The sequence below is a fragment of the Delphinus delphis genome, chromosome 11 (assembly GCF_949987515.2).
Source record: "Delphinus delphis chromosome 11, mDelDel1.2, whole genome shotgun sequence".
Classification (NCBI taxonomy): domain Eukaryota; kingdom Metazoa; phylum Chordata; class Mammalia; order Artiodactyla; family Delphinidae; genus Delphinus; species Delphinus delphis.
The window spans coordinates 16,463,520-16,484,796 of record NC_082693.1 but is presented as its reverse complement, the minus strand read 5'-3'; the positions used below and the strand labels follow the sequence as shown (position 1 = coordinate 16,484,796).

General features: G+C 36.4%; 1 protein-coding gene across 3 annotated transcripts in view; it reads right to left on the bottom strand.

Annotated features, from left to right (window-relative positions):
- The window catches only part of PDE3A (phosphodiesterase 3A), an 842,956-nt gene that overhangs the window by 560,599 nt on the left and 261,080 nt on the right, over positions 1 to 21,277 (bottom strand). Inside the window, exon 1 of one of the 3 annotated variants that reach the window (XM_060024388.1) lies at positions 2,169 to 2,300. The exons of the other annotated variants lie outside the window; for them this stretch is intronic. The gene's annotated coding sequence lies outside the window, so the exon portion shown is untranslated. Of the gene's footprint in view, positions 1 to 2,168; positions 2,301 to 21,277 lie in introns of those variants that run through there. 3 annotated transcript variants of the gene reach the window in all.

Below are 21,277 nucleotides of genomic sequence, written 5' to 3'. Positions count from 1 at the left end.
GTCCACAAATTTAAGAGGATTTTAATCCTCTTAAATCATATCAAGCATGTTTTCCAACCACAATGGTATGAAATTAGAAATTATAATGACACAATAAAAACTGGAAAATTACCAAATATGTATAGATTAAACAACATACTAATGAACAACCAATGGGTCAAAGAAGAAATCAAAAGAAAAATTTAAATGTATCTTGAGAAAAATAAAAATGAATATGTAACATACCAAAGTTTATAGGATGCAGCAAGAGCATTTCTAAGAGGGACATTCGTAGCGATAAGTACATACTCTAAGAGACAAGCCTCAAATAAACAACCTAACTTTATACCTCAAGGAACTAGAAAAAAAGTAAAAGCAAAGTTTGAAGTTAGTCGAAGAAAGGAAATAACAAAGATCAGCACAGAAATAAGTGAAACAGAGACTAAAAAGACAACAGAAAAGATAGATGAAGCTAAGAGCTGGTTCTTTGAAACGATAAACAAAATTGATAAACATTTAGCCAGACTCATCAAGAAGTAAAGAGGGAGGACTCAAATAAATAGAATCAGAAATGAAAGAGATGTTACAACCGACACCACAGAAATACAAAGGATCATTAAAGACTACTATGAACAATTATATGCCAACAAATTGGACAACCTAGAAGAAATGGATAAATCCCTAGAAACATACAATCTGCAAAGACTTAATCATGGTGAAATATAAAATCTGAACAAATTGATTACTAGTAATGACATCAAATCAGTAAACAAAACCTCCCAAGAAACAAAAGTCTGTAAGTTTGACTATTTTAAACACTTCATATAAGTGGAATCATGCAGTCAGTCATGTGACTGACTTAGTTCAATTAGCATAATGCTAAATTGAAACCCTGTTCACTCTTGGTGGAAATGTAAAATGGTGCAGTCACTACAGAAAACAGTATGGAAGGTGCTAAAAAAAATAAAAACAGAACTGTCCTATGATCCATCAATTACAATTTGGGCATATAACCAAAAGAATGGAAATCTGGATCTCAAAGAGATATCTGCACTCACATGTTGATGGCAACATTTTTTTAGAATATAAGATATGAAAACAACCCAAATGTCTATTGACAGATGAATGTATAAAGAAAATGTGATACATACGTATAATGGAATATTATGCAGCCTTTAAAAAGAATAAATTCCTACCATTTGCAACAACAGGGATGGACCTAGAAGACATTATGCTTCAGTTTATTCTTAAAAAGTTGATTTGACACTATGCTGCCCCATTTCAGTTATGTGGAATTCTAGCTACTGCAGTACCTACCTAGCACTAGTGGTATTGCTCTAAACATTCATTCATTCAAACGATAGTTTTTGTGCACCCACTATTTACTTGACAGGCATCATGGGGTGTGTGTGTGTGTGTGTGTGTGTGTGTGTGTGTGTGTGTGTGTGTGTATAGAGAGACAGAGAGAGAGAGAGAGGACATTTTGGTTCTCAAATTTCTTACAGTATAAAAGATAAGAAAGAAATAGAACAGTTTGGCATTAGTAAAACCATATAAATGTTGGAGGTCGATATACTTAGATTCAAACCTTGGTCTTAACTTCTTAACCACCAGATCTTGAGCACATTACATCATGTCTGTGAGATTCTCAGTCTCTCTAAGTGTAATCTGGGGTGAATGCTAGGATTACTACAAGATTGTATGTCTGTGAAAAGTACTTTGCATTGTACCTGACCCTTAGAAAGAAATCAGTAAGAGGTAACATTACAATAGAAATATTTACAGGCAGTCATGTGACACAAGAAGAAGATGGTCAAGGGAAGAAATAAGAGGCTTTATGGAGGGAGTGTTATGATAAAGTAGTGGACTTTTCTAGGAAAGGAAGGGAGTAAACTCAGGTGGTGAAAGCAACATGAACAGAGGCATAGATAATCACATGAGTGGGGAGCAGACAATTTGGTGTGGCCAGCATTTAGGCCAGCAGATTGGCTAAGTCCTAGTACCTTATTGTTGGGCATTTATATGTGTCACCTAATGAAAAGTAGATAAGGTCTATGAATAATTAGGGAAGTTAACAGTGACCTTTGCCTAATGCCCAGGCCTCAAATACACAGAAAATATGGAAGGCTATCATCACTCTTAAGATGTGCCACGTGGTATAGAGTTCTGTGTCATATTAACCAATATACCTTTTTTAGACATCTAGAGAAAGTTCTGACTTGCGTGGTTTATTTATTTTTTTCTATTTCTTGCTCAGTCAGTCTCCAGTCTTGTCCTCTCAAATTCATTCTCTCCTGCAGCTAAAGTGGCCAGCCAATCTAAAATACAAACATGGTATGTTGACCACACTACTTAACACCCTTTAATGGCTTCTCATGATTTTAAAAATATGAAATTTAAACTTCCTAGCAAAAATGTCCTCATTGGCCTATTCGTTACATCTCTCTCCAGCCATAAAATTTTTGCCTTTTCTTGCTTTTGCACTTTGCAATAAAGAAAGACCAAATTGGGCTCTGGTAATTCAAGATGGTGGAAGAGGAAGAGCCTAAATTTACCTCCTCCCATGGATATGACAAATATATACCTACATATGGATCAATTCCCTCTGAAAGCAATCTGAGAGTTAGCTGAACACCTACTCCACTACAGAGGATAAAAAGGACCACATCAACATGGGTAAGAGAGATAGAGAAGTGCTTTTGCCAAAAATCCCACCCCCAATGTGGCAGCACGCAATAGGGAGGGATCTCACCAGACAGGTACTTTTCTTACAGGAGCAATGGATTTACACCCCAACCCCTGGGATCTACACCAGAGAAATAAGTGCCCAAAATTTCTGGCTTAGAAAACCAATGAGGCTGACATCCAAGTGCTATAGGAAACGGAGACTCTCCTCTTAAAGGGCTCACACATGGTCCCACTTGCCCCAAGACCCAGAGAAATAGAAGCTGTTGAAAAGCGCTAAGACTACGCAGGAAAAAGAGTCATTTGCAAATCTAACAGCATTGGCTGGAAGATCGGGGGATGATAACAACACTCCCCGGAGACAGAGGTGCTGGTTGGTGCCACTTTTGCTCCCAGGAGGTGGGGAGGTGGTCCAGGAGTGATTGTGGCACTATCTGGCCCCCTTGCTGAAGCTGGAGGACTCCAGCAGTTGCAGCATTCCCCTGCTCCCTGACTAGGGTGAATGGGTGTGAACAGTCACAACATTCCGCTACTCCATAGCTAAAGTCTCTGTGCAAGTGCAGGTGGCTGCAACACTCCCCCATCTCTTGGCTGGGACTGGCAAGTGTAAGTGGTTGCAGCATTAATCCTCTCCCAACCTAAAGCCAACTCAACACTCCCCTGCCCCATGGCTGGGGCTAGTGAATGTAAGAAGCCACAACAGTCTCCTGTTCCTGGCTTAAAGCCAACACATGCACACAGACAAAACACTCTCCTCCATTGCTGAAGCCCACGGGTACATGCATTCAAGTCATTTTCCTGCTGCCTTTCTGAAACAAGAGAGCAAGTTCCACCCACTCTCCAGCTACCTAGTTAAAGCCAGTTGGTCAGCCCAATCCTCAGGGGACACCCCTTGATTGCCTGGCCCTGGTGGCCAAGGGGGCTTGTGTTCCTGACCTCTTTGGGAATGCCACAATGGGAAAGATAGCTCTTCGTAGGCCACCACCCGCAGGGCAGTGCACAGACAATAGACTGAAGCACAACCCCAGTCTTCCTATGAAAATGGCCTATTTACTTATCCTGAAGCTTTACCGTGAGAGACAGGCTACAGGTTTCCTACACATCTAGAGGCTGAGGAGGCACTTCCAGGAAGATAAGCAGGAAGGCACCAACCTTTCAAACCCACTTGATCTCACTATACCTTGAGGAGACTTCCCAGAAAAAAGCTTATACATTAATCAGTAGCCCCAATTTTTGCAGCTATTGTCTAGGGGACATCTTGAGATCTTTTGATCAGTAGGCCATCAGGAATTAGGATTGCAGCTCCACAGAATGAATATATATATATATATATATGCATACTGTAAAAGTTGTGGCCTGAGGGCCTGGCTTACTGTCAGCCTGAAACTAGGTGCAAAATGAGATTCCTCTCCTTGGAACACTGACAGATCTGGGCACACTCTCAACAACAAGGACATATCAAGAATAAATCAGGTTATACAGACAACCACAAAGACTCTAGAGACAAAGTGCTAGGGCAGGGTTGAATGAAAAGGATCATCACCTACGCAAGGCCACTCCTTCAATACTGAGAGAGACAACAGTTTTGCCTAATATATAGAAACAAACACAGAGAGCCAAGCAAAATGAGGAAACAAAGAAAAACGTACCAAATGAAAGAGCAAGACAGAACATCAGGAAAAGACCTTAATGACATGGAGATAAGTAATCTACCTGATAAAGAAGTAAAAGTAATGGTCATAACAATGTTCATCAAACACAGAAGAATGAATGAACACAGTATGAACTTCAACAAAGAGTCAGAAAATATAAGAAAGAACCAATCAGAGCTGAAGAGTATAATAACTGAAATGAAAAATACACTAAAGAGAATTAAAAGCAGATTAGATGATACATAAGAATGAATCACCAACCTGGAAGGCAGATTAGTGGCAATCACACAATCACAAAAGAAAAAAAAAGAATTAAAAAAAATTAGGATAGTTTAAGAGACCAGTAGGACAACATCAAGCATATTAACATTCACATTATAGGGATCTCAGAAGGAGAAAAAAGAAAGACAAGGAGAGGGAGGGAGGGAGGGAGAGAGAGAGAGAAAGAAGGAAAGAAGGAAGGAACGAATGAAGGAAGGGAGAAAAAGAGGAAGAAAGGGAGGAAGGAAGAAAGGGGCAGAAAAATTATCTGAAGAAATAATGGCTGAAAACTTACCTAACCTGAGAAAGGGGACAGACATCCAGGTCCAGAAGCACAGAAAGTCTCAAACAAGATGAACCCAAAGAGATCCACAGTAATATATATTATAATTAAAATGTCAAAGGTTAAAGACAGAGAAATTTAAAAGCAGCAAGAGAAAAACAACTAATTATGTATAAGAGAACCTCCATAAGCCTATAACCAGATTTTTCAGCAGAAACTTTGCAGGCCAGCAGGAGTGGCATGATATATTCAATGTGCTGAAAGGAAAAAACTACAAACAAGAATACTCTATCCAGCAAGGTTATCATTCAGAATTGAAGGAAAGATAAAAGAGTTTCCCAGAAAAGCAAAAAACAGTAGGAATTCATCACCACTAAACCAGTATTACAAGAAGCATTAAAGAGACTTCTTTAAGTAGAAAAAAAAAAAAAGGCCATAACTAGAAATAAGAAAATATAAAAGAAAAAATCTCACTGATAAAGGCAAATATATAGTAAAGGTATTGAATCAACTAACTATAAAACTATTATAAAAGTTAAAAGACAAAAGCAGTACAGTCAGCTATAACTATGAGTGGTTAAAGAATACACACAATGAAAAGGTGTAAAATATGACATAAAAACATAAAATATGGGGGAGAGTAAAAATAGAGTGCTTTTAGAATACATTTGAACATAAGCAACTACCAACTTAAAATAGACTGTTTTATATAGATTATTATATATGAATCTCATGGTAACCACAAACCAAAAACATAATAGAGACACAAAATTAAGAGAAAGGAATCCAAACATAATGCTAAAGGAAAACATCAAACCATAAGGGAATAAAACAAGAGAAGAAGAAAGGAACAGAGAAGAATTACAAAAACAACCAAAAAACAATTAACAAAATGGTGATAAGCAATACCTATCAATAATTACTTCAAATGGAATTGGACTAAATTCTCCAATCAAAAGGCATAGAGAGGCTGAATAAATAAAAAAAACCCCAAGAACCTCTTATATGTTATGTATAGGAGACTCACTTCAGATCTAAAGACACATACAAGCTGAAAGCGAAGAGATGGAAAAAGATATCCCATGCAATGTACATGAAAAGAAAGCTGGGTTAGTAATACTTAAATCAGATAAAATAAACCTTAAAACACAATGTAACGAAAGACAAAGAAGGGCATTTCCTAATGTCAATCCAACAAGAGGATATAACATTTGTAAATATTTATGTGCCCAACAAAAAACTACCTAAATATGTAAGCAAATGTTAACAGACATAAAGGGAAAATTGACAATAAAACAATAGTAGGGGACCTTAACACTACACTTACGTCAATGGAGAGATCATCCAGAAAGAAATTCAACAAGGGAAAATTGGCCTTAAATGAACATTAGATCAGATGAACTTACTAGATGTATACAAAATATCCCATCCCAAATCTGCCAAATATACATTTTTTACAAGTGCACATGGAACATTCTCCAGGGTAGGTCACATGTTAGGTCACAAAACAAGTTTCAATAATTTAAGAAGATTGAAATCATATCAAGCAGCTTTCATGACAACAGTGGTATAAAGCTAGAAATCAATTACAAGAAGAAAACTGGAAAAAACACAAAGAGGTGGAGGCTAACCAATGTGCTATTAAATAACCGATTGATCAATGAAGAAATCAAACAGGAAATGAACAAAAACCTTAAGACAAATGAATATGAAAGTACATCATTCCAAAATCTATGGGACACAGCAAAAGTGGTTCTAAGAGGGAAATTCATAGTGATACAAGCCTACCCCTGGAAAAATCTCAAATAAACAACCTAACTTTATACCTAAAGGAACTAGAATAAGAAGAATAAACAAAATCCAAAATTAGTAGAAGAAAAGAAATGATAAAGTTCGAAGTGTTCAACTGACACCACAGAAACACAAAGGCTCATAAGAGACTGCTACAAACAATATACACCAACTAATTGGACAACCTAGAAGACATGGATAAATTCCTAGAAACACACTACCTTCCAAGACTGAATCATGAACTAATAGAAAATCTGAATATACCTATTACTACTAATAAAATTGAATCATTAAACAATTCCCAACAAACAAATCTCAAGGACCAAACAGCTTCACATTTGAATTCTACCAAACATTTAAAGAAGAGTTAATACCTATTATTCTCAATTCCAGAAAACTGAAGAAGGAAGTCTTCCAAACTAATTTTACGAGGCCAGCATCATCCTGATACCAAAACCAGACAAAGACACAACCAAAAAAAGAAGATTACAGGCCAATATCCCTGATCAACATAGATGCAAAAATATTTAACAAAATATTAGAAAATCAAATTCAACAACACATTAAAGGGATCACAAACCTGTTCGAGTGGGACTTATTACAGTGATGCAAGGATGATTCAACATGTGTGTAAGTCAATCAAAGTGTTATCCCACATTAACAAAAGATAAAAATCATATGATCAGCTTAATAAACACAGAAAAAGCATTTGACTAAAATCAATATCCACTTATGATAAAAACTCTCAAAAAAGTGAGTATAGAGTGAATGGACCGTAACATAGTTAAAGTCATATATGACAAAGCCACAGCTAACATCATACTCAACAGTGAAAAGCTGAAAGCTTTTCCTCTAAGATCAGGAAAAAGACAAGGATGCCCACTATAATCACTTTTATTCCACAGAGTACTGTAAATCCTAGCCAGAGCAATCAGGCAGGAAAAAGAAGTAAAATGAATACAAATTTGAAAAGAATAAAACTATCACTATTTGAAGGTGACATGATACTATAGAGAGAAACCCCAAAGACTCCACCAAAAACCTATTAGAACTAATAAATGAATTCAGTAAAATCGCAGGATACAAAATTAATATACAGCAACCAGCTGTGTTTCTATACACTGTCATCATAATAATGAACTATCAGAAAGGGAAATGAAGAAAACAAATCCCATTTACAACTGCATAAGGTCGTAAACTACATAAGGTTCCCTGTACACACCAGGCTCTTTCAAACTTTGTGCATTTTCTCATCTCTCCCATGCACCTTGAATACCCTTTTCCCCATCATTGTCAGCCTAGCATTCTTCAAGACATGTTCAGATGTATTTTCCTTCCCTGAAACCCAACTTGTATTGAGAGCATTTCCTCTGTGCTCCCTTAGAACTTGTGTCCAAACTACTTGTTTTCATTTCTCCCATTAGAATGTAATTTCCTGAAAGATTTTTTTTTTTTTTTGCTTTGAAGTATAGTGATTTACAATGTTGTGTTAGCTTCAGGTGTACAGCAAAGTGATTCAGTTATACATACATATATAACAATTTTTTCAGATTCTTTTCCCTTATAGGTTATTACAAAATATTGAGTACAGTTCCCTATGCCACCTAGTAGGTCCTTGTTGGTTATCTATTTTATGTATAGTAGTGTATCTATGTTAATCCGAAACTCCTAATTTATCCCTTCCCCCCCTTTCCCCTTCTTTAACCATAAATTTGTTTTCTATATCTGTGGCTCTATTTCTGTTTTCTATGTAAGTTCACTTTTATCATTTTTTTAGATTCCACATATAAGCGATATCCTATGATAGTTGTCTGGCTTACTTCACTTAGTATGATAATCTCTAGGTCTCTCCATGTTGCTGCAAATGGCATTATTTCATTCTTTTTATGGCTGATTAATATTCCATTGTGTATATATATACCACATCTTCTTTATCCATTCATCTGTCGATGGAAATTCAGGTTGCTTCCATGTCTTGGCTATTGTAAATAGTGCTGCAATGAACATTGAGGTACATGTATCTTTTTGAATTATGGTTTTATCTGGATATAGGTCCAGGAGTGGGATTGCAGTTTCTTAATCATTTCTGAGTAAGCCCAGAACAATTACTGCAAAATAGCAGTTCCCAGACTATCTTATTTATTTATAGCCTCTTGAGTTGAAAATATTTTCCATTGAAACTATACACACACACACACACACACACACACACACACACACACACACGTGTATATGTGTGTGTATGATTATATACATATGTATATGATCAAGCTGGCATTGAATAGGTTAAAATTAGACCTTCTTGCTGGTTTTGATTTCATGGATTATGGTTAACAGGATGTATAGAGAAAAATTAGTTTACAGCTAATAATACCATTATGAAACACTTCAACAACCAACATTTTCACACACATTAAAATGTCTACTATATGCCAGACCTAGGAGCCTGGGAGAACCTTCCAAGGTAGATAGCCTTGCTTAGCAACTGCTACAGTCCTTTTCTTCTGAGGACAGTATATGTTTTGAAATGACAGAATGTTGTTAGTTCTAAGGTCTCCCGATAGCATCTGCATCTCATTATCTGATAAAAAGCAAAAGCACACCTTTATCACACTTGGCCTGTGATCTGATGCAATGCTAAGAATTTGTTGATAGAGTTGAGCAGATGCCTATCCAGCAAGTCTCTAACTGTGATCTTGGCAAGAAATACTCTATGAGAAAGCTAACAGTTTTGCCTCATAATCAATTTTGCCTTCAGGGCTCCTGCAACTCTATTTTTACTCCCATTTTTGCTCCATCTGCACAAGAGTTGAGCTGCTGCCACCAAATCAACCTGATACAATTCATACCATTTTTCTCATCAGTCAGTCATTCCCCATTTTTGTCCAACAGCTTTCTAAGAAACTGTATTCTTCGGAAGCCAAGTGCAGTAACTCTCCTTTGTTTTTAAACACTCTTCCTCTGAAAGCCATCTGAGTTTTTCATTTCTTTCTACCTTAGTGCTTCCCTGTGTGTGTGTATGTGTGTGTGTGTGTGTGTGTGTGTGTGTGTGTAGGACTGTACATTTCTGAGCATTATTAAGACCCTTGCTAGTGTCTCCTATAAGTATGTCTTCACTGAGAGAATTGTGGTGTCAGAAATGCCATCTAAACCAGAGTGCAGAAGATATTATCAACCGAGTTTAACCTCAGATTGGTTTATCCTTTTGTTCTTTTCTTAGGAGAAGGGAAAATATAAGCATAGTATTTCTACAGGAATTGCACGATAGTTCTTCCATCTCTAAATGAGTGGTTCATCTGCCTGCCAGCAGGGGAATTTATACAAACTGCCCAGTCAGACTCCACCTCTAGACACAGCCTTACTTGGATAGCTCCCTGCAGAGGTATTCAATATTGTAAATATCTCATCCTTTATAATCAGTATAAACTTAAATTTTCTTTGTAATAATTTGCAAGAGAATACTTGCTTTGAAATCTGAAAGAACTGGGTTTAAATCCCCAGTCTGCACTGAAATTTATCATGGAAATGATAATACTAACTTCATGTTCCTTCAAGGATTAAATGACAGAATGTATCAAACATAGCAATATATGAGATTTTTATAGTTGTCTATGAAATGCCTTTTCCTTAAAATGGAATATGAGGGGAGTCTTTAATTATTTGCAAAAGTCAGAAAATACAAAGGCAAATGAGTTTTGTTCACTAAGGCCAAAAGATTCTCTGAATCTTAAGCAATACGAAGCGATTACAAAAGATGCAGCAAGAGCCCCTACATGGTCTAGCAGTCACCGAGGCTGAGCGCGGTATGTAGCCAGGAGTCTGCTGTAAGTGGTGAAGAAGTAGGTTCTGGAGTTAGGCTACCAATTATAGTCATTTGATCTTGGGCAAAGAACTTTACCCCTCATGTGCTTTAGTTTCCTTATCTCTGAAACAGTTTCTGCCTCATAGTTTTCTTAAGAAGATCTAGAGTTGATATGTTAAAGCATAAGGAGAGGAACAGGGAAGCAGAAAAATAAAGATGTCATACTGACCAGCTCTCTAGACCTAACAGAGTTTACCCGGACCTGAGCACCGATCTTTCATTTTCACGTGACTATTAAGAATAATTATGGGGCTTCCCTGGTGGCGCAGTGGTTGAGAGTCCGCCTGCCGATGCAGGGGACACGGGTTTGTGACCCGGTCTGGGAAGATCCCACATGCCGCGGAGCGGCTGGGCCCGTGGGCCATGGCAGCTAAGCCTGTGCGTCCGGAGCTTGTGCTCCGCAATGGGAGAGGCCACAACAGTGAGAGGCCCGCGTACCGCAAAAAAAAAAAAAAAAAAAAAAAAAAAAGAATAACTATGAACTTTCCACATGCTGAAATTTCATTGGTGTATACATCACAAAACCGTTCCTCCCAAGTGGTTTCTCTTTTTTTTAAATTTACTTTATTGAAGTGTAGTTGATCTACAACGTTGTGTTAATTTCTGCTGTACAGCAAAGTGATTCAGTTATACACACATATTCTTTTTTGTATGCCTTTCCATTATGGTTTATTACAGAGTACTGAATATAGTTCCCTGTGCTATACAGTAGGACCTTGTTGTTCATCCATTCTATATATAATAGTTTGCATCTGCTAATCCCAAACTCCAAATCCATCCCTCCCCCACCCCCACTCCCCTTGGCAACCATATGTCCCTTCTATATATCTGTGAGTCTGTTTCTGTTCCTTAGATAAGTTCATTTGTGTCATACTTTAGATTTCACATATAAATGATATCATATGGTATTTGTCTTTCTCTTTCTGACTTCACTTAGTATAATAAACTCTTGGTCCATCCATGTTGCTGAAAATGGCATTTTTTCATTCTTTTTAATGGTTGAGTAATATTCCATTGTGTGTGTGTGTGTGTGTGTGTGTGTGTGTGTGTGTGTGTGTGTGTGTATACCACATCTTCTTTATCCATTCATCTGTCAATGGACATTTAGGTTGCTTCCATGTCTTGGCTATTGTATATAGTGCTGCTATGAACATAAGAGTGCTCGCATCTTTTTGAATTATAGTTTTGTCTAGATATATGTCCAGAAGTGGGATTGCTGGATCATACGGCAACTCTATTTTTGACTTTTTGAGGACCCTCCATCCGTTGTCCATAGTGACTGTACCAATTTACATTCAACCAAATGGTTTCTTTTGCTTAACCCTCTCTTCCCAACTGTTTTTCATAAAAGGTACACATCTTTCCTAGAAACTTCTAGCATCTACACATTTGTTGAAAACTGGGCTCCGAATTTAACTCTTTATTTCACTGGTTTATTTTTTCTCTTGCTTAGTTTTTAATCATGATGACTTACATGTAAAAACCTACAGGGATATTTCCATTCTGCTTTTCATTCTTATCTTTTGAAATATTTTAGAAGTTTCAATTCAAATATTTTTGATGAAACAAAAATTCCAAGCTTTTAGATATTCCTTCACACCCTACTCAAATCATCTCAAATCACAGAGACTTGTGATTCTTAAACCATTCATTCTAAAAGAAGGAAAAGTAGATCAGTGTAGGGAAAAAGAGTTGGAAGCAAATATTGGTCCAAACGCTTATCTTAAATAAGTTCTGATTACATTTCTTGTAAAATTATAGTTTTAGGAACCAACAGATTTTGACTGATAGCTTCTATTCTATTTAAATCTGATATAGCCAACAATGTGTCACGATAGTGTACATTTTTCTTACTGTAGTTAAGTCAAGACATGACTTATTTGGAACAAACTTATCCTTATACTTCAGCAGCTGACTTCAGCTTTATTTAAGAGAACCAACAGTCGGGCAAAATTTAAAGGAACTGACCGAGACCGAGCAAGAGAAACACGAGGCTGAATGCTCTCAAGATCTTCCTGCAGAATAAGCTTTGTTTTAAATGAATGTGATGTCTCGGTTCAAACCTCTGAGTTTGGGGATCTACAATAGTTGGTAGTAGTTCTACCTTCCCCCTTTTATGTCTTAATTATATTTCATAATCATTCTGTTATATGTTTTGTTTTAACAAGTAAGCCCTAGGTATCCCTGTGCCACTGCAGAGAAGGTAGTCTCATGAAGGTTATGAGAAGTCTGGTCAGCAGGGCATACCATTTCCTGTTAAAAGCTGTTTCTAAGATATAAATAGAAGCTTTTCCAGGACTTCAGCTTGATGCTATATTGGGAATCATGTAACATTTACAATGTACTTCCATGTAAGACAATCTTGTGCTAAAGCATCGCTAAAAGAGACAGAGCCTCTGGGGTTCACCACATATGATATTCAGAAGTAGTGGCAAGTCCAATCTCCTATTTTGATCCTCACTTCTTATTATGGTAAGTAGCTTCCTGATTTTCTGCCTTGTCCGGCTAGCATTGCAGTATTTTGCCCATTAGAAGTAGACAGTGAACATTCCTCCTAAAATGCCATTTACTTGATCTGTAGCTACTGCAATGGAATTTAAACTAAAGGTTTTTAAATATAGGATGAAATATTTAAGCTCTTTTTGAATGAAAGAGATAGGTTTAATTCAAAAAGGGAAAGAAATTTAATTCAAGTATATAAAACAGTACCATCCAATGATCTAGAAACATTCAAAGAGCTAATAAGAACGCCCCAAATTCTAAATTTAGATACTCGTACTATATTATAGTTTACCACAAATTTTTACTCATTGTTTTCCTAAAGAATCTGCATATTTCAGTATCTCGAGTTTTTTTGCATAAATTCTAGACGATGTTTGACATTTTAAACAATTCCTGGGAGGAAATCTTATAATTCATATGGAAGAAAGATGTGCATGATTAAGATATTTGTGAAGCTAATTAAAATAATCTTGTGAACTTGTATGCTGATGTCACTGTGGACATATTTCCTTAACACTCTGAATTTTATCATATGTTTAGAGTTATACATGTAATTCTTAACTCGCAGATGAAGAAAAAAGTAGTAACATGATGCCACATGTAAACCTGAGAATCAAGGATAAACATAGGGCTATAGACAAAATCTTCTCAGAGACATCAATGAGCTTAAAGATACCCCAGGATTTGCTGGCTCAAGATCTGGAAGAAGACAAGAAATCAGAGACAGAGATATAAGCTCAGGCACTCAAAACACACTTATCCTAAGAATATTGTCCATTCCCGTAGGAGTAGTTGACAGGCTGAGCAGTGCTTTTGATGGCCTTGTGGGACTGCAGAAATAAAAGTCAAAATCAGGAACTTGCTAGAAGAGGGAACATTGATAATGCACCCACTCCAAAGGGTGATACCCATAAAGTAAGCTGGAATAAGCAAACCCAACCCTCTCTTGAACATGCAACCTATCATCTGTTGGGCCCAGGAAGCTTAACTTTTGACTTTAAGTATTTCTGAACCTGTAGGACCCTTATGTATTCTGAGAAAGCCAACGAAAATCCTCTGTGAAGGATGATATCATATGAAAGTCATCAAAATTTTTTCCAGACAATTTCTAATATATCAATACTATTACCACAAAGTTGGATAAAATCAGGTACACAAGGAAAGGCAATATCATGAGTGAAAACCAACAGACAAAAGATAAAGAGCTTTCCTTGGCTTGAGGGTTCCCCTGCTCTGCCCGGGCAGGAGAGCTAATTCATAGCCCCACCCACTACTGGGTGTAGTTTCAAGCCTCATCTGCCCAGAAAGTGTGACCAGAAAGCCTAGAAGCTGTATAGCCCAGCAATGCTTGAGCAGAGAGTCCAGACAGACAGAGCTGACTGTCTGCAGAGCAAAGCCAGTGGCCCTGTTTGGCCACAGAACTTGGGTTGCAGATTGGCTTGAGTCAAGACCACAAACAAAGAGCCTTCCTGGCCTTGGAGCTGGTTTTTCTGCTCTGCCCAGGAAACTAATTTGTAGCCCCACCCATTGCTGAATACAGCCTTCAGCCTCTCAGACCAGGGAACCTAACCAAAGCACACAGGAAGCTGCATAACCCATATAACCATGCTTACAGTCACACTTGAACAGAGAGCATAGCCTGTGGCTTTCTCCATCTGCAGAGCAAAACCAGTGGCCCTGTCTGACCAGGGAATTCAGTGCATAGGTTTGCCTGATTTAGGTCCCCAAACAATGAGCCAGGCAGGTTATGCGGCCTGTCCTGGCAAGGGCAAGTGCAGGGAAGCTAATTCATAGCCTTGCCTACTTTTGGATAGTACCCATGCCAGTTGTCTAGAAAGCCTGACCAGAGGGCCTAGACAACTTCAGAGCCCATCCTACTGCCTCACTTAGGCAGGGAAGCAAGCCAATAGTCCTATCCAACTGTTCTCAGCCAGGAGCTACCCCCATCACCTAAGAGCTCAGACTGTGAGCCTGTCTCAAAACAGACCCTGATAATGAGCCCCACCTGCCAAAGGACATTACCAGTAGATACATCTAGAAATTAAAGCTGAGCTGACTGGCAAAGAACTGTCTCTGCCAAATCAAACTCGTAAAGTCTGGAAGAGGAAACCACTTACTCAAATGTATAGATACCAACGTAAGGAATCAAGGATCACAAAAAAATCAGGTAAGCATGACACCAACAAAGAGAACTAATAAAGTTCCAATAACCGACCCTAAAGAAATGGAGATCTATGAGCTGTCAATTCAGAATAAACTTCTTTGGGTCCTCCCTTCTTTGGGAGGACCCAAAGAAGTTTAGTGAACTACAAGAACACGGACAGACAACTAAACAAAATTAGGAACACAATGCATGAACAAAACAAGAAGTTCAACAAAGAAAAAGAAACCAGCAAAAAAAAACAAAAACAAACAAACAAACAGAAATCCTAGCGCTCAAAAGAACAATGACTGAGCTGAAGAATCCAATAGAGAGTTCAAAAGACTCAACCATGCAGAAGAAAGAATGAATGGTCCAGATGATAGGACATTTGAAATTATCCAGTCACAGGAGAAAAAAAAAACAAAAACAACGTACATATACACATTATGGGAATTCCAAAGACAAAAGAGAAAGAAAAAGGGACAGAAAGTATATTTAAAGCAATGATGGTTGAAAAGTTCCCAAACGTGGGGAGAAAAATGTACATCCAATCCATGAGGTGCAAAAACGTTAAACCTAAACAGGGCTACACAAAGACACATTATAATTAAATTGTCAAAAGTCAAAGATAAAGAAAGAATTTCGAAGGCAGCAAGAGTAAAGAGAGATGTTATATACAAGATAACCTCCATAAGATTAATTAATGGCAAATTTCTCAACAGAAACTCTTCAGGCCAGGAGAAAATGGGATGACATATTCAAAATATTGAAAGAAAAAATTGTTAAAAAAGAATTCTATACCTGGCAAAAGCTGTTCTTCAGAACTGAAGGGAGATAAAATCTTTCCCAAGCAAACAAAAGCTGAGGGAGTTCATCACTACTAGATCTGTCATACAAGAAATGCTAAAGGGGATTCTTTGAGTGGAAGTAAAAGGATGCTAATTCCCACCATAAAAACATAAGAAGGTAGCATGAAACTCACTAGTAATGGTAAATATATAGTCAAAATTAGATTCTGTAATATGGTAATAGCAGTGCACAATTCACTTACAAATCTAGTTTAGAAGGTAAAAAACAAATGTAGTAAAAAATAACCATAACTACAATAATCTGTTATTGAATGTACAATATAAAAATATGTAAACCGTAACATTAATAACCTAAAATTTGAGGGGGAGAAGTAAAAGTGTAAAGTTTAGGAATACTATCAAAGTTAAGTTGCTATCAGTTTAAAATAGAGTGTTATAATTTTCAGATATTTTACGTAAGCCTTATAGTAACTACAAGGGAAAAACCTGTAATAATTACACAAAAGAACATGATAAAGAAGTCAAAACATACTAATACCAGAAGACATCAAAATACCCCCCAAAAGACAGCAGGCTAAGAAACAAGAACAATGGATCCACAAAACAACCAGAAAACAACTAACAAAATACCAATAGTGAGTCCTTACCTATCAATAATTCCTTTAAACATAAAAGGATTAAACTATTTAATCAATGGCATAGAATGGCTGAATGAATCAAAAACAAGATTTTACAATATGCTAACTACAAGACGTTCACTTTAGCCTGAAAGACACACATAGACTGAGAATGAAGGAGTGAAAGAAGATGTTTCAAGCAAATGGTAACCAAAATAAATTAAGGGTAGCTTGTATCAGACAAAATAGACTTTAAACTAAAAATGGTAAAAAGGGACAAAAAGGGATACTATATAACAAAAAGGGGTCAATTCATCAAGAAGATATAAGAATTCTAAATATTTATGTACCCAATATCAGAGCACTAATATATAAGCAAAAACTAACAGAGCTAAAAGAAGAAATAAACATTAATACAATAATAATTGGTCACTTTAATTCTCATCCAGGCAGAGAATCAATAGCAAAACAGCAGATTTGAATGACACTACAGACCAAACAAACCTAACAAACATATACAAAACAATATATCTGACAAGAGCAGAATAGACATTCCTCTCAAGCATACATGGAACATTTTCTAGGAGAAACCATACGTTAGTCCAGAAAACAATTTTTAGTATATTCAAGAAGACTGAAATCATATCAAAAAAAAAAAACCCCAAAAAAAAGAAATATCAAGTATTTTCTCTGACCACAATGGTGTGAAACTAGAAATCAATAACAGGAGGAAAACTGGAAAACTCATGAATACATGGAAATTAACACTCTCCTAAACAACCAGTAGATCAAAGAGGAAATTAAAGAGGAAATTTAAAAGTATCATGAGACCAACAAATGGAAACACAGCACACCACATGTTATGAGATGCAGCAAAAGCAGTTCTAAGAGGAAAGTTTATAGCAATAAACAGCTACATTAAGAAACAAGGAAGATTTAAATAAACAACTTAACTCTATGCCTTACAAAACTAGAAAAAGAAAAACAAACTGAGCCCAAAGTTAGCAGAAGGAAAGAAATAATAAACATGTATACAATGGAATATTACTCAGCCATAAAAAGGAACGAAATTGGGTCATTTGTAGAGATGTGGATGGATCTAGAGACTGTCATACAGAGTGAAGTAAGTCAGAAAGAGAAAAACAAATATCATATATTAATGCATATATGTGGAACCTAGGAAAAATGATACAGATGAACCAGTTTGCAGGGCAGAAATAGAGACACAGATGTAGAGAACAAATGTATGGACACCAAGCAGGGAAAGCGGCAGGGATGGTGGTGGTGGTGGGATGAACTGGGAGATTGGGATTGACATGTATACACTAATATGTATAAAATAGATAACTAATAAGAACCTGCTGTATAAAAAACAATAAATAAAATTCAAAACAAAAAGAAATAATAAAGACTAGAGCAGAAATAAATGAAACAGAGAAGAGGAAAATAATAGAAAACAAATATGAGAGCTGGTCCTTTGAAAAGATAAAAATGACAAACTTTTAGCTACACTATCCAAAGAAAAAAGAGAGAGGACTCAGAAACAACAAAATCATAAATGAAACAGGAGACATTACAACAGATACCACAGAAATACAAAGGATCATAACAGGATACTATGAACAACTATACGTTAACAAACTGGTCAACCTAGAAGAAACAGAAAAACCTTTAAAAATATGAAACCTACCAAGACTGAATCAGGAAGAAATAGAATATCTGAACAAGTGAATTACTAGTAAGGAGATTGAATCATTAATTAAAAATCTCTCAACAAAGAAAACCCCAGGACCAGAAGGCCTCACTGGTGAGTTTTACCAAACATTTAAAGAAGAATTAATACCAATTCTCAAACTCTTCTAAAAAGCCAAAGAGGAGGGACTATTCCCACACTCATTTTATAAGGCCAGAATTACCTGACATCAAAGCCAGTAATAGACACTATAAGAAAAGAAAACTATAGGCCAATACCCTTGATGAATATGGATAAAAATTGTTCTCAATAAAATACTAGCAAACCAAATTCAGAAGCACATTAAATGGATCATTCACCATGATCAAGTGAGATTTATCCCTGCGAGGCAAGGATGGCTCAACATTTATAAATCAATAAATGTACTATATATAGAATGACAGAAAATAATAATATGATCATCTCAATATACACAGAAAAAGCATTTGACAAAATTCAACATCTGTTCATGCTAAGAAGTCTTAAATTAGGTATGGAAGGAAAGTACATCAACATAATAAAGGTCATGAATGACAAACCCACTGCTAAGATCATACTCAACAGTGAAAGATTGAAAGCTTTTCCTCTAAGATCAGGACCAAGACAAGGGTGCCAACTCTCACTACTCCTATTCAACATAGTACTGGAAGTCCCAGCCCAGCAATGAGGCAACATAAAAAAATAAAAGGTATCAGAATTGGAAAGGAAAAAGGAAGACTGTATCTATTTGTATAATAATTTTATGTGTAAAACTATCGCAAAGACTACACACACACACACACACACACACACACACACACACACACATCTAATCAACAAATTCAGTGAAGTTGCAGGACACATAATTAACATACAAAAATCGGTAACATTTCTATACACTAACAATGAATTATCTGAAAAGGAAAAAAAGAAAATGATCCCATTTACAGTAGCACAAAAGCAATAAAATACTTAGGAATAAATTTAGCCAAGAAACAAATTTCTCTACAGTTTTCATTGCATTGATGAAAGAAATTGAACAAGACACAAATAAATGGAAAAAATCTCATGTTCATGTGTTGGAAGAATTAATATCGTTAAAATGTTCATAGTACCCAAAATGGTCTATAGATTCAATGCAATTCCTATCAAGATTTCAAAAGTATTTTTTAAAGAAAGAGAAAAGCAACCTAAAATTCATTTGGAGCCACATAAGACTCCAAATAGCTAAAGCAATACTGAGAAAGAAGAAAAAAGCTGGAGGCATCACACTTCCTGATAAACTATATTACAAACTAGAGTAATCAAAACAGTATTATACTGGGATAGACAAATAAAGCAATGGAATAAAGAGCTTAGAAGTAAACTCATAAATACATGGTCAACTAATATTTGACAAGAGAGCCAAGAATAGTCAATGGAGAAAAGACAGTTTCTTCAATAAATGGTGTTGGGGAACTGAATATTTACATGCACAAAAATGAAACTGGACCCCTATCTTATACCTCTTACGAGAATTAAATCAAAATTGGTTAAAGACTTAAATATGTAATACCTGAAGGTATAAAACTCCTGGAAGAAAGCATAGGGAAAAATCTCCTTGACATTGGTTTTGGCAGTAATTTTTGCAACAAAAGCAAAAAATAAACAAGTGGAACAACATCAAACTACAAAGCTTCTGCAAGGCAAAAGAAATAATCAACAAATTGAAAAAGAACTAACATATGATCCAATAATTCTACTTCTGGGTAAATATCTGAAGGAAATGAAATTACTATCTCAAAGAGAGATCTGTACTCCCACATTCATTGCAGCATTATTTACAATAGCCAAGACATGGAAACAATCTAAGTGTCCTTCAGCAGATGAATGGATAAAGAAAAAAATACAATGGAATATTATTCAGAATAAAAGAAGCAAATCCTTCCATTTCTGACACCATGGGTGAAGCTTGAGACAATTATGCTAAATGAGATAAGTCAGACAGAGAAAGACAAATACTTTATAATCTCACCTATTTGTGGAATCAAAAAAAAAAGGCCAAATGTTTAGAAACAAAGAGCAGATTGGTGGTTGCTGGGGGCTGGGGATGGAAGGGGAAGGAGATGGGTGATGGTGATCAAAAGGTACAGACTTTCATTTATAAGATGAATAAGTTCTGGTCATGTAATGTACAGCATGGTGACTATAGTTAACACTACTGTATTATATACTTGAAAGTTGCTAGGAGAGTAGATCTTAAAAATCTCACCACACACACACACACACACACACACACACACACACACAAATGATAACTGTGTAGGGTGATGGAAGTGTTAACTAACCTTATTGCAATAATTATTTTGCAATATGTACAGATATGAAATCATCATGGTGTATAGCTTAAACTTACACAGTGTTATAGATCAATCATATCTCCATAAAGCTAAAAGAAAAACATTTAATCAATACAAAAAAAGTATTAAAGAGATACTTCACATTCTTTTTACTAAATCTTTGCAATCCTGTGTATATTTTAAATAACAGCACATCTCAATTAGGACCAGCAACATTTCAATTGTTCAGTAGACACAGGTGACTTGTGGCCAATGTATTGCATGGTCTAAACACTCCAAGACATGAGACTGTTGTGCAAGAGATAAGCAGATTTTGCATACGGAATTATGTGAGTAATTGTAGCCAGGGGATGGATTGTAACAGATTGAACATGACCACAAATATTTTGCAGCTCACCCATTAAGTAGTGGAATCTATTTCACCACTCCTTGAAGCTAGGCTCACCTTTTACTTGCTTTGACCAACAGAATGTGACAAAAGTGGTTTTGCATGAGTTCCAGAGCCTATTTTAAGAGTTCCTAATTCTCAGGAAGATTTCTAGCTTTTCTTTCACAGTCTCGGAAAATACCCCTGCTGTTTAAGGAGGCTGGGCACCAACTACTGAAAGACGAGAGATTTTCTAGGTCGATGATCATAGGCAAC